This window comes from Rhododendron vialii, chromosome 12a, assembly GCF_030253575.1.
Source record: "Rhododendron vialii isolate Sample 1 chromosome 12a, ASM3025357v1".
Classification (NCBI taxonomy): domain Eukaryota; kingdom Viridiplantae; phylum Streptophyta; class Magnoliopsida; order Ericales; family Ericaceae; genus Rhododendron; species Rhododendron vialii.
This window is the reverse complement of record NC_080568.1, coordinates 1,479,621-1,495,474: the sequence shown is the minus strand read 5'-3', so window position 1 is coordinate 1,495,474 and position 15,854 is coordinate 1,479,621. Positions and strand designations below refer to the sequence as shown.

General features: G+C 40.1%; 1 long non-coding RNA gene across 1 annotated transcript; it reads right to left on the bottom strand.

Annotated features, from left to right (window-relative positions):
• Positions 1-8,685: 8,685 nt before the first annotated feature.
• Positions 8,686-12,278, bottom strand: LOC131311828 (uncharacterized). Its single transcript, XR_009195604.1, has 2 exons — positions 12,042-12,278; positions 8,686-8,965 (listed from the first exon to the last, which is right to left on the bottom strand). It is a non-coding gene; the product is annotated as an uncharacterized LOC131311828 (long non-coding RNA).
• Positions 12,279-15,854: the final 3,576 nt, after the last annotated feature.

Genomic DNA, 15,854 nt, shown 5'->3' with positions numbered 1-15,854 from the left:
CCCGAAGTCGCGAAAACCGTTGAAATACCATTCCACAGATTTGGCTAAATTGGTTTTCGCAACTTGTGGGCACGCGCCCCAAACTTTCGATTTTGCCATTCTAAAATCGGGTGCAGCCCTGTTTTTGAAAAAGCGCGGCGAAACGCTTCAATTCAGAGTCGCCACTCGAGTTTTAGCGGTGAAAACACCCAAGGAACCGAACTCGAAAACGTTTGCTACGTTCGTTTGATTTTGAAAAAGGCTTGTAGACTGGACCGTCGTCACCTTCGATATCTGAGGTTCGGGAGCCAGGTTACGAGAGGGGAAGGGTTTTATGGCACCCCTCTTGCCCAATCCGGAGATCGGTCTCTACTCAGGCATTTTGTAAAAACGTTTGCATTTTTCTCTCATTAATTATTTTTGGCCAGTTAGGGAGGGGGAACAGTTAATGGAGATTTAAAACTGTAACAAGTTGCAATTATGTGATAAATGGTTTATAGATAATTTGTTTGCAATAATAAACATAGATTGAGAACAAGCACCGAGAGCAATTTGAGTAAGGTGGAGTATGCTGCTCTGAAGGGATATGGGCAGGTATCGCACCAATATGCACCGGCCAGGCCACTGCATACCAACGCAACCTACGCACGCCACCTCATCACTGGCGTACTCCACTTACCATGAACTCACAGTCTTTGTTTGCAACCTTCTGGGCTCTGGAATGGACCAGCGCACACCCAGGACAAACCACACAGTTAATATATCAACGGTTAAATAATTACAGACAGATGGAATGGCTTTAAGCCATGAAAATAAACGGAACTCCCCATAAACAGTGTGGGAACATAAAAGAGGCCAAGACTAAGCTAAGATACAAGGGCCAGCCACTGGATCTTGGCATAACTGTCGTACGCCAGTCGTATGAGACTGTACGCCAGTTACATCCCTTACCCAGTGCTTGGCTTTGCATCATCTGGGCTCTGGATCATAACCAGGAAGCATCCCAGAAGCCCTCCAAAGCAAATAAAAGCAAATATTGAATGCTACACCTAAACAGTTCTAGAATACGGAAAGCTGTAAAATTGGTTATTAGCATGCTAAGGTGATGACAGAAGTGTAAGCAAGTAAACATGGACGATCGATGATCCCTACGCCAGTGGTGCACATACTGCCACTACAAGAAAAATTCAATTGGGTGACGAATGAAAATCGTCACAAATTGCATGTTTTTCGTCACAAATAATATAGGTGACGAAAAAAAATTTGTCGACTAAAGGTTGTCGAGGATTCCTACCTGGTGACGAAATCTATTTTTCGTCACCTATAGTGCATTTTGATGACGAAATATTTCGTCACCAAAAAGTGAATAATTGGTGACGAAAATTTTTTCCTCACTTATTGTGCTTTTTGACGACGAAAAAATTCGTCACCGATGGGTCACATTGGTGACGAAATTTTTTGTCACTAATATAAGAAATCGGTGACGAAATTTTTCGTTGCGAAAGATGTTTTCATATGGGAAAAGAAATCCATCTTTCTTGCTCCTGCTGGGTTTCGAACCTGAGTCCCTTGAGTTTTTCGCGCAAGCTCCAACCAACTGCACTACACACACTTTTCAATAAATATTTGAAATATCTAATATATAACACATATGTTTAACATGAAAATATATTTCGAATGTAATTTTGGACCTTTAAACATTAAAATTAGCAATTTTGATAAACATGAATGTTGTAGGCAATTGAGTTATTGTTCAAACCCAATTTGAATTATCTCAATCGGAGATTTTAGTAAAGAGTTATGTCCGAAATACATTTAGTGACAAAGCGTAATTCATAAATTTCGTCACGAAAGGTACCCATTTGACAACGAAATATATTTTTTGTCGCTGAAAGCGTTAAAATGGTGACGAAATTATTTTTTGTCACCAAAGTTAAGCATTTTGTGACGAAAAAAATATTTCGTTACTAAATTGCTCACATTTGGCGACAAAATATATTTTTTGTCACCAAATGATTATCTTTGACGACAAAAAATAATTTTGTCACCTTTTTTAAGTTTTCGGCGACGAAAAATATATTTTATCGCTAAATGGGTACCTTTAGTGACGAAAATATTTTTTTCGTCGCTAAACAGGCATAATTTGTGACGAAATTATTTCGTCACGAAAGTTATCAAAATAGTGACGAATTTATTTTTTCGTCGCCAAATATACTCATTTAGTGACAAAATTAAATTTCGTCGCCACTTTTTCGTCACTAATTTTCATTTTTCTTGTAGTGTGCCATGACCGGCGTACGGCATTATGGTACTGGCGTGCGCCATAGTTCATCTCACAAGATTGTTATATTTTACCAGTTTAAGGCCAGGACTAGTATTGATTGCTAGCCTGGACCTTACTGGTTCCCCTCAGGGGTTGAAAACAAAAGGCCACACAAAGATGGTATACCTTTTTGTGTTGAGATTTAGAGATGGTTTTGAACTTTAAAGTTGAAGATGGAGGTTCGATGGTGACTGAAAGACAATGGGGTGTATGGAAGTGGACTCCTCTTCTTTCTCTTTCAATGGAGGAGAAGAGATAGAGAGCAAAAGAGAAGAGTAAGAAGAAGGTTGGACTCTTTAATGTGGTTAACCCCTTGCAAATGAATGCAAGGGGGGGTATTTATAGAGGAGAGAGGGACTGAGGAAGGTCCTTAACCAGTTGGGTTAGGGCTAGTTTGGTTAGGGGGAGAGCCTCCCATGCATTAAATGCATGGGACTTGGCTTGATGGAGGGTGTAGGAGAGAGGGGGAACGGGCTGGCTGAATGTAATCATCAGGGACTGTAGCCCACGTCAGGGTGGCACAAAAGTCTCGTCCATGTGGCTGAATAAAATTGATTTGACTGGGATTGACTGGCGTGCGCCATGTTTTGACATGCGTGCGCCAGTGACAACTGAGTCAACGGTCGATGACCGACACGTGGCAGATCACTAGCGCACGCCAAGAGAACACTGGCGTAAGCAAGTAAGGTTTTGCTGGGGCCATCTGGCTCGAAGGGTTTGAGGATGGAATTCGAAAGGGTTTAAATGAGAAATGTTCAAAGCTTAAAGCTCAAGACCTGCCATCAACCTCGGAATGTTCTCGACCTTTAATCATCATTGGGGCAACAAAAAGACCGTAAGATAGGTTTATTCGGATAGTTCAGAATAGGGTGTCTACACAACTTGAGTTGGCTAGTTTGAGCTGAAGTTGGGTTGTGTTTTGAAGAGATTGCTATTCCGGTTGCACCAATTATGCTAAGAAGCGAATAGAAAGATGAGACTCCAACGGTCTGCAGAAGGACGGTATCTGGAAATGTGAAGGTTTTTTTAACCAAATCATGAAAAGGATCATTGAAGTGTGTAGAGGTAAACCCAAGGGTAGTCAAAATGGCTGCAGCTCGTGAGCACTTGCGCAGAACATGGCAGGTGTCTTCCTTAGTAGGAGCACACCAAACGCAGTAGTCGGAAAGAGTAATTAACACGCCTAGGAAATAGATTATCGCGCGTGGGGAGGCGTTGTCGTGCCAAAACCTAGAGGTAATGTTGGATGCGAGGGTTACGTGGCAGTTTCCAGACTCATGTCCAATTTGGATAGGGCTCGGTGTGAGTGGCGCATCTGAGAATGTTGTAGGCAGAACTAATAGTTAACTCACCATTGCTGGAATGGTTATAAATTAGGTGGAAAACCATTGGACGTTAGTCTTGTGAAATGCTTTCAACAATAGATGTAGGGAGATTGAAAGAGATGCAATTACAATTCCAATGGCGCTGATTCCAGAAAGATGTAGAGAGGATCCATTTCCTACAAGTATTTTTGATCCCTAGCTTGCATGAATAGGTTGTATGCCTTCTTAACACCACGCCAAGTGGATGGAGCAGGGTGTTCGTCTCTGTTCATGCGTTAAGCTATAACACCCACAAATGACGCACGACCAAAGGGATTGATCGTCGTGTTGCAATCTCCATGCCAGTTTAGCCATTGAGACTGTGTTAACGAGATGCATGCAAGCATTTTGTTTTTGTCTGAAGTTGTTCCCCAAAGAAAATTGTGAATTAAACGATCGATAGTCTTGAGGGTGGACGTAAGGAGAAAATTGCAATTGTTTGTTGAATGTCTCAGAACAATGTCACAATTATGACTACAAGTGGCTTCAAGTAGAGGGGTACCCCTTCACAACTCATCTAACTTATTTTTTATACTTAGTCAAGATATGATGTCGGAGGAATTCATGTTATACATTTCTCGTATCTTGGAGCTGTTTTTTTTTTTTTCCAAAAGTTTAGAATTTCCATTGATAACGAAGAGCTTACAATATAGGGAATATTCTTCCCGAGGGAGAAAATAGCCGAACAGGCGGGTAGGCAATTCAAAGACCTACACTTCCTAACCCCATATATACATGCACATAAGAAGAGCATTAGTGCAACACCACACACAAATTACTACATCTCACATAACCCAACTCACACACACCAACACCAAAAAAAACGACGACACCCCTGACTCCCTTAGGGGAGAAACACAGGGACAAAACAAACCCCAACAATCGACATGATCGGACGCCAAGAGACCATGCCGACCACGCCGCCTCTGGAGAGAATGAAGAAGACGATCTGGTGGTCAAGAGACCACTGAGGAAGAAGAACACCAGCACCATCGCTAATCGTCACCATCGCCGCAACATCCCACACCATCGCTGCAAACACCAGTTGAACTAGCACGTAGTTCCAACGCAGAATAGATCTGGGTTGTTCGGTTTGTATCTTGGAGTTGTTCACATTTGGACTTACGTACATAGTGAAGTGATCCAATGGGTAGGGTTACACTGGTAATGTCTGTTAGGTGACGGTGGTGGAGGTGTTGCAGTGGTGGTATGGTAGAAAGTGAGGGCAATTTACGCGTAATGTGCATTTTAGTATTCTCATATGCGTCTCAGGCGCAGGACAATATTGCACCCCTGGCTTCAAAACAGTTATGCGGCTCAGGCGCATTATGTCGCGCCCCGAGCACAGCTTTCTAATAGCAAAGTAGGCCAATTGCAACCCATGGCTTGCCATAGAAACTGCCGAACTCGGATTTCAACGTGGTTAGAACTGTTAAAAATTATATCAGTACCTTTTAATGGTTTGATATCATTCTCTCTTTTTTTTGTTTTCCATTGTGTGAACGGTTATTTATAGTTTAGCTGCAAATGTTTTCACGTGGCCAAGCGAGAGCAAAGAGAATTCAAGAAACCAGTCCAACAGAGAAGAGCTTGTAAAATAACTTACGCAATTTACGGCTGTAAGTCATTTACACCGAAAGTGGTATATAGAGGTGTCAAATGGGGCGGCACGGTACGGGCACGGCAAGGCATGGGCAGGGGCGGCACGGCACGTCACAGGCACCGTCTTGGCCTGGCACGGCATGTCATGGCACGAACACGGAAATGGGCGGCACGTCACGGACACCGACACGAAAGTTGGCTTGGCACGGCACGACACGATCGACATGGGCACTAGCACGGAAAGTGGATGGGAACAACACGGCATGACACGGTTCTAGCCGGGCACGACACAGGCATGAAAGGGCACCGCACGAGGCATGGAAAAACAAAAAAAAATTATTAAATAAGCCAAATGACTTTTTTTTATCTTTATTCAATGTTTTTTCGCATTTTTCATTTCTCAGAAGAAAAAAAAAAAGTAGTGCTATTCAACACCTGGCTAAGGACACTTTATTGAATGCCAATTTATTCGAGTCGTGCCTTTGGGCACGAGCATGCATTAATTTATATAATAAGAAAGTAGTGCTATTGAAAATGTACACAAGTCCAAGGACCGAGCTTTGTGGCAAGCTAAATTAATAGTTAAGATTGGTTTACTTCATTTTGGAGGGTTCAGATTGCGATACAACTAGATCAATGGTCACGCTTGTTTGTGTGTGCCTAAATTTTCCCACCCGTTACATAAGTAGTGTTACAGTGGTAGTGTATGTGCAGTGTTGGTGGTGGAGGTTGTGCGGTTGTGGTACATAGCAGTGGTGGTAGGGTAGAAAGATGAGGACAATTTACATGTAATGTGCACCAAAGTATTCTCTTATGCACCTCAGGCGCAGTTCAATGCGCCTCGGGCGCCAGAAACTATTGGCACATTGAGTTGCGCCCCGGGCGCAGTTTCCAAACTGCAAAGTCAGCCAAACTTCTCGGCCTACCACAGACACTTTCGAATTCTGATTTGCACGTTGATAGAACCTTTAAAAAGCTCATTGAATCTACTTTCTAACTCGAGTAATTTTGATTCAAATTTATTTCCAAGTTAAAGCAAACAATGATTTTACTTTTTAGGAGTCGGGAAAAATTCATTTTTGAGAGAGTTATCTGAGTACCTTTTAATGGTTTGACATCATCATTTTTCTTTTTTCAATTGTGTGAACTAGTAATGTATGTTAGGTGACAGTGGTGGAGGTGGTGTAGTGGTGGTAGCGGTAGAAATTGAGGGCAAAAAGTTCAGCGGGAGAAAGCATTCTCTTATGCGCCTCAGGCGCAGGACAATGCCCCTCAGGGGCCAGACAATGTTGGGTTTGCGCGGGTTTGGGCCTTAGGAACATTGCGTAACTTATTAGCTATAACAAACACAGAGAGAAACTCTGTTTATAGATCATAAGTTACTAACGGAATATTTTGGAGAACCACACAAATCACGAATAATTACCTAAGAACTAGGGATTTGAGCACCGAATGAAGGCAACAATGTGTTTTAGCCTTAAAGGCTTCGAAGATTTTTTCTAATAGTCTCTTTTTACGCACTTTGCATGTTCTAGATCTAATTGTTCTGATGGTTGCATTCCACCATATTTTAGAACTTTAAAAACCCTATTTATTGATATATAGTTGGTCTTGATCCAATTTAAAATGAGAAAGTTGCGAGCGTTTTACCGAAATGAATTGTCTTTTGACCCACTGAGGGTAAAATGGTAACATATTCTTATGTGTAAATTATTTAAGATCCAAACTACTTAGGATAGAAAGTAAATTGAACAAGCTTTGTAACGGTTCAAACCACACGCAAATCTGAAATTCGGAGTATTGGGGACAAGCCCTCAAAGTTTGGTCTGTTAGCTAGCTTTAGTAAGCCCCAAGCGAATTTTGCTACGCCTCAGGCGCATTACCGTGCGCCCTGGGCGCATCCGTAACACTTGAAAACATGCTAAACTTTGCGGGTTTGACGCGGCCACACCCGAAATCCAATTCAATCGTGGTTTCAACCGTTGGAAAGCTTGTTAAGTCTTCTTTCTTACCAAAGTTGTTTTGAAAGAAAATCATTTCTACATCAAAGGAAAATACTATTTTACCCTTAGTGGATCAAAAAACAAATTAGTTCGGTAGAAAGCTCGAATCACAGTTATTTTAAATCAGATCAAGACAAATTATGACTAGATAGATAGGGTTTCCAAACTTCTAACATATGATGAAAAGGAAAAACAGAATTAAAGAAGTATAATTTTATGGAAAATTGGTTCAAAGAAGACGGATCGGACCACTAAAGCTAAACACGATTGGGTGTCCACACATTCTAAGTTCCATTCCGAACACATACACGCTCCTAATTCTAGGATATTCCTTCGATCCTCGCCTGGAGCAATTCCCGGACCTAGCAGCAGACGAGCAGACGGGCAGACCGTGCCTGAATTCAGACTTTTTCAATTTCACCTTTGAAGTTCACCCATTTTCCATCTGCTTTGAGTACAAGGCAGCTCTCTTTCCTGTGACATATCTTTTGGAGATATGGGAAAGAAGAGAAGAAGCTCACAACTCCATTTGCTGTTGGGTGCTTTATGACGCATACCTTTGACGACCTCTTGCATTAGCAAGTCGAGTGCAAAGGAATGGAGTGCGGCGAAAGTGTTGTTTTCTCTTGTACGTTAACAAAGCAAAATTCAAAACATGTTTTAGCCTTAAAGGCTTCGAAGATTTTTCTTATAGTCTCCTTTTTACTCACTTTTCATGAACTAGATCTAAATATTTTGATGGTTTCATCCCACCATCTTTTATGACTTTAAAAACTCTATTTATCGATATATAGATGGCCTTGGTCCAATTTAAAATGAGAAAGTTGCGAGCGTTTTTATCAAAATGATTGTCCTTTGACTCACTGAGGGTAAAATGGTCACATATTCTTATGTTCAAATGATTTTGGATCCAAACTACTTCGGATAGAAATTCGATTGAACAAACTTTTTAATGGTTTAAACCACACGCAAATCTGAATTTCGAAGTGTCTAGGACAAGCCCGCAAAATTTGGTTTGTTAGCAAGCTTTACAGGGCCCCAGGCGCATTGTTATGCGCCTCAAGCTCACTCCATTGCGCCCCGGGCACATCCTTAACACTTAAAAACTTGAAAAACTTTGCGGGCTCGACACAGACACACACGAAATCTAATTTGAACGTGGTTTGAACTATTAAAAAGTTTGCTAAATATAATATTTTACAATAGTTGTTTTGATCCAAAATCATTTTTACATCAAATTAAGTTACCATTTTATCCTTAGTGGGTCGAAAAATAAATTATTTTGGTAAAAAGCTTGTGGCTTTGTTCGGTTAATGTCACGCCCTCGATTTTCAGCTAAAATAATAATATATTTTCCACAGCAAAAGTCTTCCTCTCAAACTATATTTACCCTTAACTGTCATGCCAATCCAAATAAAGAATCAAAGTCTCTTCTTCTTCTCTCTAATTTTTTTTTTTTACATAAAGTCTCCCAAACGTTTACAATTAAATGAGTTCCATAATGATCAAGGAGAGGAATTCACACATAGCTTTACATATATTCTAATCAAAAAGTACAACTTTCCATTTCGAGTAAAGTACACAACATGAATTAGACTAGATGATAAACACTTCTTTTATGATACCAATGAAGCTCTCAAGAGACGTCTCAATGTGCACTCCATGCAATCCAAGCTAAGTGTCATGGCGAGTACCTGAAAGGATAGGGTGAGCTACACTAGCTCGTAGAGATATCCATACCTTAATTACGTGCAAAAGTGAAGACAGATCACGAGGGAAAACATTTTCCAAAAGCATACTTGTTTTGTCAAAAGTGAAGCTCAAAATGTCATACTCACGCTGGAAAATATTTAACTCCATTTCTCAAACACCAACACTCTCACTCACACACACCAATATTCTTAAAAATCTCAGCTTACCGTTACGGCGTTATCCAAATCAATCATTGCTTTTTCATTTCCATTTCAATGACCTAAAGATTAATCTTAGTTCTTTAACAAAATGTTTTCACTTTCTTTTCTCATACAACTAGCCAACCTCACCCCTTTTCTCATACAACTAGCCAACCTCACCCCAAAATATACACGCTAGGCATGTCGAGTTAGAACATAAGGTAAGCAATGACAAGTCAAACAATACCGCACCTCAACAACAAGGAAACTCACCCGTCAACCCCAAATCAATCTTCAAATCTCAAGTTTAACATCTAGTAAAAATCTCTTCACAATAAGATTTCTTTTATGAAACTCTCGCAATGCATAGCACCACAAGGTACCAAATATGCATTCACACAAAACAAGTTGACCACCACATATCAGGAAAACAAGCCACAATGATTTGGAGGTCTAAAGGAAGGAATATAAAACATGTATTGACATACTGGACAATCTAAGTTACCAACTCAAACTGACATTTCAATCTTAGTATGATGCTAAATACTATGAAGATTCTCAGTTTTCACTGTCACATGTTTCGATTTCATTTCCGGGCATTAAGGACCCCGTGCGTCCTATATTCATTCCGGCATCACACCTTTCGGAGGATCCGTGGCTTTCTTGTGCACCTCCGGGCATTAGGGACCCCGTGCGTCCACTAAAATCTTTTTGATTCAATTCCGGGCTTTTAGACCCCCGTGCGTCCACTAATCCTTTTGATTCAATTCCGGGCTTTTAGAACCCCCGTGCGTCCACTAAAATCCTTTGAATCAATTCCGGGCTTTTAGGACCCCCGTGCGTCCACTAAAATCCTTTTGATTCAATTCCGGGCTTTTAGAACTCCCGTGCGTCCACTAAAATCCTTTGAATCAATTCCGGGCTTTTAGGACCCCCGTGCGTCCACTAAAATCCTTTTGATTCAATTCCGGGCTTTTAGAACCCCCGTGCGTCCACTAAAATCCTTTGAATCAATTCCGGGCTTTTAGGCCCCCGTGCGTCCACTAAAATCCTTTTAATTCAATTCCGGGCTTTTAGGACCCCCGTGCGTCCACTAAAATCCTGGGCTTTTAGGACCCCCGTGCGTCCACTAAAATCCTTTTGATTCAATTCCGGGCTTTTAGGACCCCCGTGCGTCTACTAAAATCCTTTGAATCAATTCCGGGCTTTTAGGACCCCCGTACGTCCCATTTTCAGCATCACACCTTACGGTGGATCCGTGGCTTTCATTATCGTTCAATTAGTGTCACATATTCTCACTAACAAGCAATCTCTTTATCCACCGTTTCTCTAATCCCCACACATAGCAAAACATATCTCTCACACCAATACTTAGATTCAGTTACACGTAAATAATCTTGTCTTCATCATTTCAATAAAGAAAGCACAAAAACCCACATCCTTCACATTGTAAATCAACCATTTATTTCACATCTCATATTACCACCTAATGGACCCCCTTTGTGACATCTCTATTAAGAGTCTAATTTGCAAATACTTATAAAGATCCTCATCTTTGTAGTACCCATCAATGCTTAACAACCATACACTCATGCCAAGCGATTCACCAAATCCTGTTTAACTCACTGCAAGTATCCCGCAAGCCCAAAGACTCAATCTCATGGAAAGACATCGAATAATTTACACATCGCGTCAAACATTCTACAACTTAATTTATCATCGATCGTATCATCCATCTAATCCATTTTCTATTCCAATCGTTTACAAGTATTTTAACCCTTATGCTCACTAGTTCTCATATCCCAATACTTAATCATCTAGATCAACTCATCATATCCCCACATATCAAATAGGTGAAATTAATCATTCACTCTTGAAGTTCTGACTATATCCGATCAAATAACATAAATTTAAGAACGACATTTAAACCATTGAAAAGTAGGCTTCTTCTTCTTCGATCCGAAGGTCATACATCAAAAAGAAACGGAGTTCGGGTAGCCTACTACGGCCTTATGATTATGGCTCAACGTAACCATGAAACTGGTGCAAAGGCAAAATTTGGGTCAACTTTGGATGCAAATCTGTTATCGCTCGGACATACCCATGATGCATGGCATGTATCGTTGGAAAGCTCTATGTGTCTAGTTTCTAACAAAACAAACGGTGCGTCATTTTGAGTCCCGAGCTAGGAGTTATGGTCATTATACCAAAGTCCGTCGGTGCTGTCAGATTCTACGCGGGAATAAGTAAAATTGATTGAAAAATCATATCTCTTTCATCTTAAACCCAAAGATATTGAAACCAACACCAAAAGTTGCACCACTACAAGCCCTACACTCAGTTAAAATCCCAGGTTCAGAAGCAAGAGGAGGTTAACCCAACAATCAAAAGAAAAACCGATTCGCAACCATTTTCGCCCCAGTCAACCAACCCTACTTTAGAAATTCACCAAAAAAGTGTATACTTAACCGAATCACTTGATTCCAACGCCAATCCCTTCTTAACTTAAATATGCAGCTCCTGTAAAAGACCCAAAGCCACCAAATTGTTCATCATGCCCAGAAAGTTAAAAGAAGACAGCCACGCACAGATTCGCGTATCCAGGAAACAGCCAATATTCAAAAATTCATAACTAACTGTGTGATTATCGGTTTTTCATGATCTTTGTACCGAAATCTTCGTATTGAAACGTACTTTAACTGTTATGAAGGCACCAAAAATTAATTCCTAGAAGAAAGGCTCCAAAAAGACAGATTAGCAGAACCCACGAAATTTTCAGCATACAAGATTTATTCAAGACTCAAAATAGATTATCAAACTTGATTCTTGTACATCAAACTAACACTTAAACATGTAAAGAAAGGTAGGAGATCCCTACCTCGAAGGTTAGAAGCAAGCCCGAACATGGAGGAAACTTCGAAGTGCTCCGATCGTGAATTTTCTTCGATGGATAGGAAGCTCTCGTCGCGTAGAACAACTTTAGTACTTGGGATTTTTCAAAAGTCTCACTCGTGGTCGATGAAATCGAAGAGAGAAGGTGAGAGAGGTGAGAGAGGTGAGAGACGCCGGAGAAGAAGAAAAGAAAGGAAAGGAAAAGAGAAAAAAATAATTTCCTGCTCCCCTTTTTTTTTTTTTTGAGTTATATAGCACAAATAACACTTTCACCCTTTCACTCCTATTGTATCACGCCAACTCCCACAACTTACAAGTCATCTCACATTGACCCAACTCATATCCACATTTTTATACACACTTTGATAATCCAAATACATATTAAACATTTAAAATTTGAGAAAATAATTATGGGTCTCTACAGTTAACCTTTTAGTTTTAGTTTTAGTTTAGTTTTCAATTATTACCTTATTTCTTTCTCCAATCATTACCCTATTTTTCAAATTATTACTTTCTCATCTCTCTCTATCTCTCTCTAGTCGTTACCCATATCTTCAATCATTAATCTATTTCTCTCTCCACTCACTACCAAAACTAAACTAAACTAAACTCTCAACCAAACAAAACCTGTATTACCGTCATTTTAAATCGGATCAAGACCAATTATGAATCTATAGATAGGGTTTCCAAACAAATAAAATAGGATGAAAAGGAAAAATAGAATTAAATTGAGAAGTACAATTCATGAAAAGTGGGTTAAAAAGAAGACCGATTCAAAGATCATCGGATCACTAAAGCTAAACACGTTTGCACGCTCACTACACATTCTAAGCTCCATTAGCTGCACGTGAAATTTCTATTTTTTTATGTGAAAATGCTCATAACTATAGCATATAAATAGATATAAGAATGATATCGATTTAAAATTTCTAATGTAAGGTATTCATATGACTACTTCCACTTGAACGTTTGCGCCTTTGGAATATTCTGTACTCGATCCCTCCGTCTCAATTTGTTTGTCCTATCTCAAATTTTCAACTTATTAAGGAAATGATGCAGGCCGAAACCTGCGAGGTTGGGATAGTTGCGGGAATCCACTCATCGGGGTCAACGGAAGTCACTCGACGTCACTAATCACAGAAGACACTCACGCGACGAAGCCACACACTTGATATTAGAAGGACTCACTCACTTCAAGCAAGAAGAGAACTTGCACAATATATTTTTGACTCCACCAAAAATCTGCCAGCAGATTTCACTCACAGAGATATATTGAGAGATTACAATAGGTGACTCTAGGACTACCCTCATAACACTTAATATTTTAAGACTTTTCAAAGCAAACTATACTTCCAAGACTGACAACACAAAATAACGAGACATGCATAGAAGTCAAAAGGTCTTCAAAGACTAACACAAAAAAATAAAACTAAATAGACTTTTCATCTCCCGATTATGCTCCTATATCATTCTCCTCCGCTGGAAAAGAAGCCCTCCTGGAATTCGCAACCAAATCTTCCAAAAGCCTTTCATCAAGTTTATTGAGTTCTTGAGATGAGTTCTTGAGATGAAACCCATGCATCTTCACAATGTGCTTTTCCTATCGAATGAACCAGATATTGCGTATAGGTTCCTCGACGAGTAGTGGTGGAATGAACATCCAAGACATCAATGATTTATTGATGTGAACTTTCTGGTGAAGCAAGCAAGTTGTCAAGCTTCAAGGAATCACCATCATCATCTCCATAATAAGCATACAAGTCACTGATGTTAAAAATTGAACTGATAGAGAACCCTTGCGGCAACTCCAATTGATAAGAATTTGGTCCAAACTTCTTGTGCTTGAGCTTGTTATAAGAACCCCCTGGAAATCTTTCCTTGCGTAGATAAACCATCACAAGATCTCCTTTTTCAAACTCCTTATTCCTCCGGTGTGCATTTGCCCTAGTTTTGTAATACTTAGAAGCTTCCTTTAAGCGCTCTCGAACTTGATCATGAATACTTTTGATGTGGGTAGCAAACTCCTCCGCATCCATGATAACTCGAACTTGGTTATTTAGTGGCAAAAGATGCATAACTTGACGGGGTTTTCTGCCATAAATCACCTCAAATGGTGCCTTCTGAGTTGATCGACTGAAAGAACTATTGTAAGCAAACTCAGCTTGAGGAATAACGAATTAACTCCCACCTTTTGGGATGGTCTCCAACCAAACTCCTCAACAAATTTCCAAGCGATCTGTTCACCACTTCAATTTGTCCGTCGGTTTGAGGATGATAAGCACTAGAAAACTGAAGTTGAGTTCCAAAAATCTTCCCAAGTGTCTTCCAAAAGTGACTCATAAATCACACATCACGATCTGATACAATAGGTTTCGGAACGCCGTGTAAACGAACTATCTCTTGGAAAAATAAAGTAGCAACATCTTGCATGGTATAAAGTGAGCCATTTTTTAGAAGCGGTCAACAACTACAAAAATGCAATCATACCCGTGCTGCGTTCTCGGAAAGCCGAGAACAAAGTCCATCAAAATATCCTCCTAAGGGACATTACGAATAGGAAGTGGCTAGTATAAACCTGTATTTTGCACTCCTCCTTTATCCTTTTGACACACCAAGCATCTTTGCACAAAACGAGCAACATCACGCTTCAAGGATGGCCAAATATAGTGTTCTTTAACCAGCAATTCAGTTTTGTCCCTTCAAAAATGCCCACCAAGTCCACCACCATACAACTCTTGAATGACAAAAAGCCTCAATGATCCCTCTGGAACACACAACTGGTTTCCCTTGAAAAGATATCCATTTATGAGTAAATAATCTTGGCTTTTCCCATCACTTAGCTCTTGCAAAACCTTTGAAAAGAAAGTATCCGCTGCATAGTATTCTGGCAAGAGATCAAAGCCAACAATTTCGAAAGAGAGAGCAGTCAATAAGCTATATATTCTACTCAAAGCATCAACAACTTTGTCAGAGGAACCTGCTTTGTGATTTAGAACAAAACTGAACTTTTCCATGTAAGATACCCAGCCAGCATGTCGAGAATTCAGCTTCTATTGTGCCTTGAGAAACCGTAAAGCTTCATGGTCTGAATAGAGAACAAACTCCACACCAACGAGGTACTCTTCACATTGTTGCAAGGCTTGCACAATCGCATACAACTCCTTGTCATAAGTGGAATACTTCTTCTTGGCATCAGTAAGTTTCTCACTGAAATAAGCAATCGGCCTTCCTTCTTGCATTAGGACAACACCTATACCAACGTTGGATGCATCACACTCAACTTGGAAAGTTTTTGAAAAGTTGGGTAGTGCTAACACCGGAGCTTCCAGGAGCTTTGACTTCAAAAGTTGAAAACTCTTTTCTGCTTCCCTAGTCCACCAAAACTCCTTGTTTTTCAAGACATACATCATAGGAGCAACAAGAGTGCTAAAAATTTTGATGAACCGTCGGTAAAAAGAAGCCAAGCCATGAAAGCTTCTCACTTCAATAAAACTTTTCGGGGCCGGCCAATTAAGAATTGCCTTCACCTTTTCTTCATCCATTTGCATACCATCTGCACTCGCAACATAACCTAGAAATACAACTCGATCAGTGATAAAAGAACACTTCTTAAGGTTAATGTAAAGCTGGTTGTCATGCAAGACTTTGAACACATTTTTCAGATGCTCAACGTGCTGAATTCTATCTTGGCTATGCACCAAGATGTCGTCAAAGTAAACAACAACATACTTCCCCATAAAGTCCTTCAAAACTTGAGTCATCAACTTCATAAACGTGCTTGGGGCATTAGAAAGTCCAA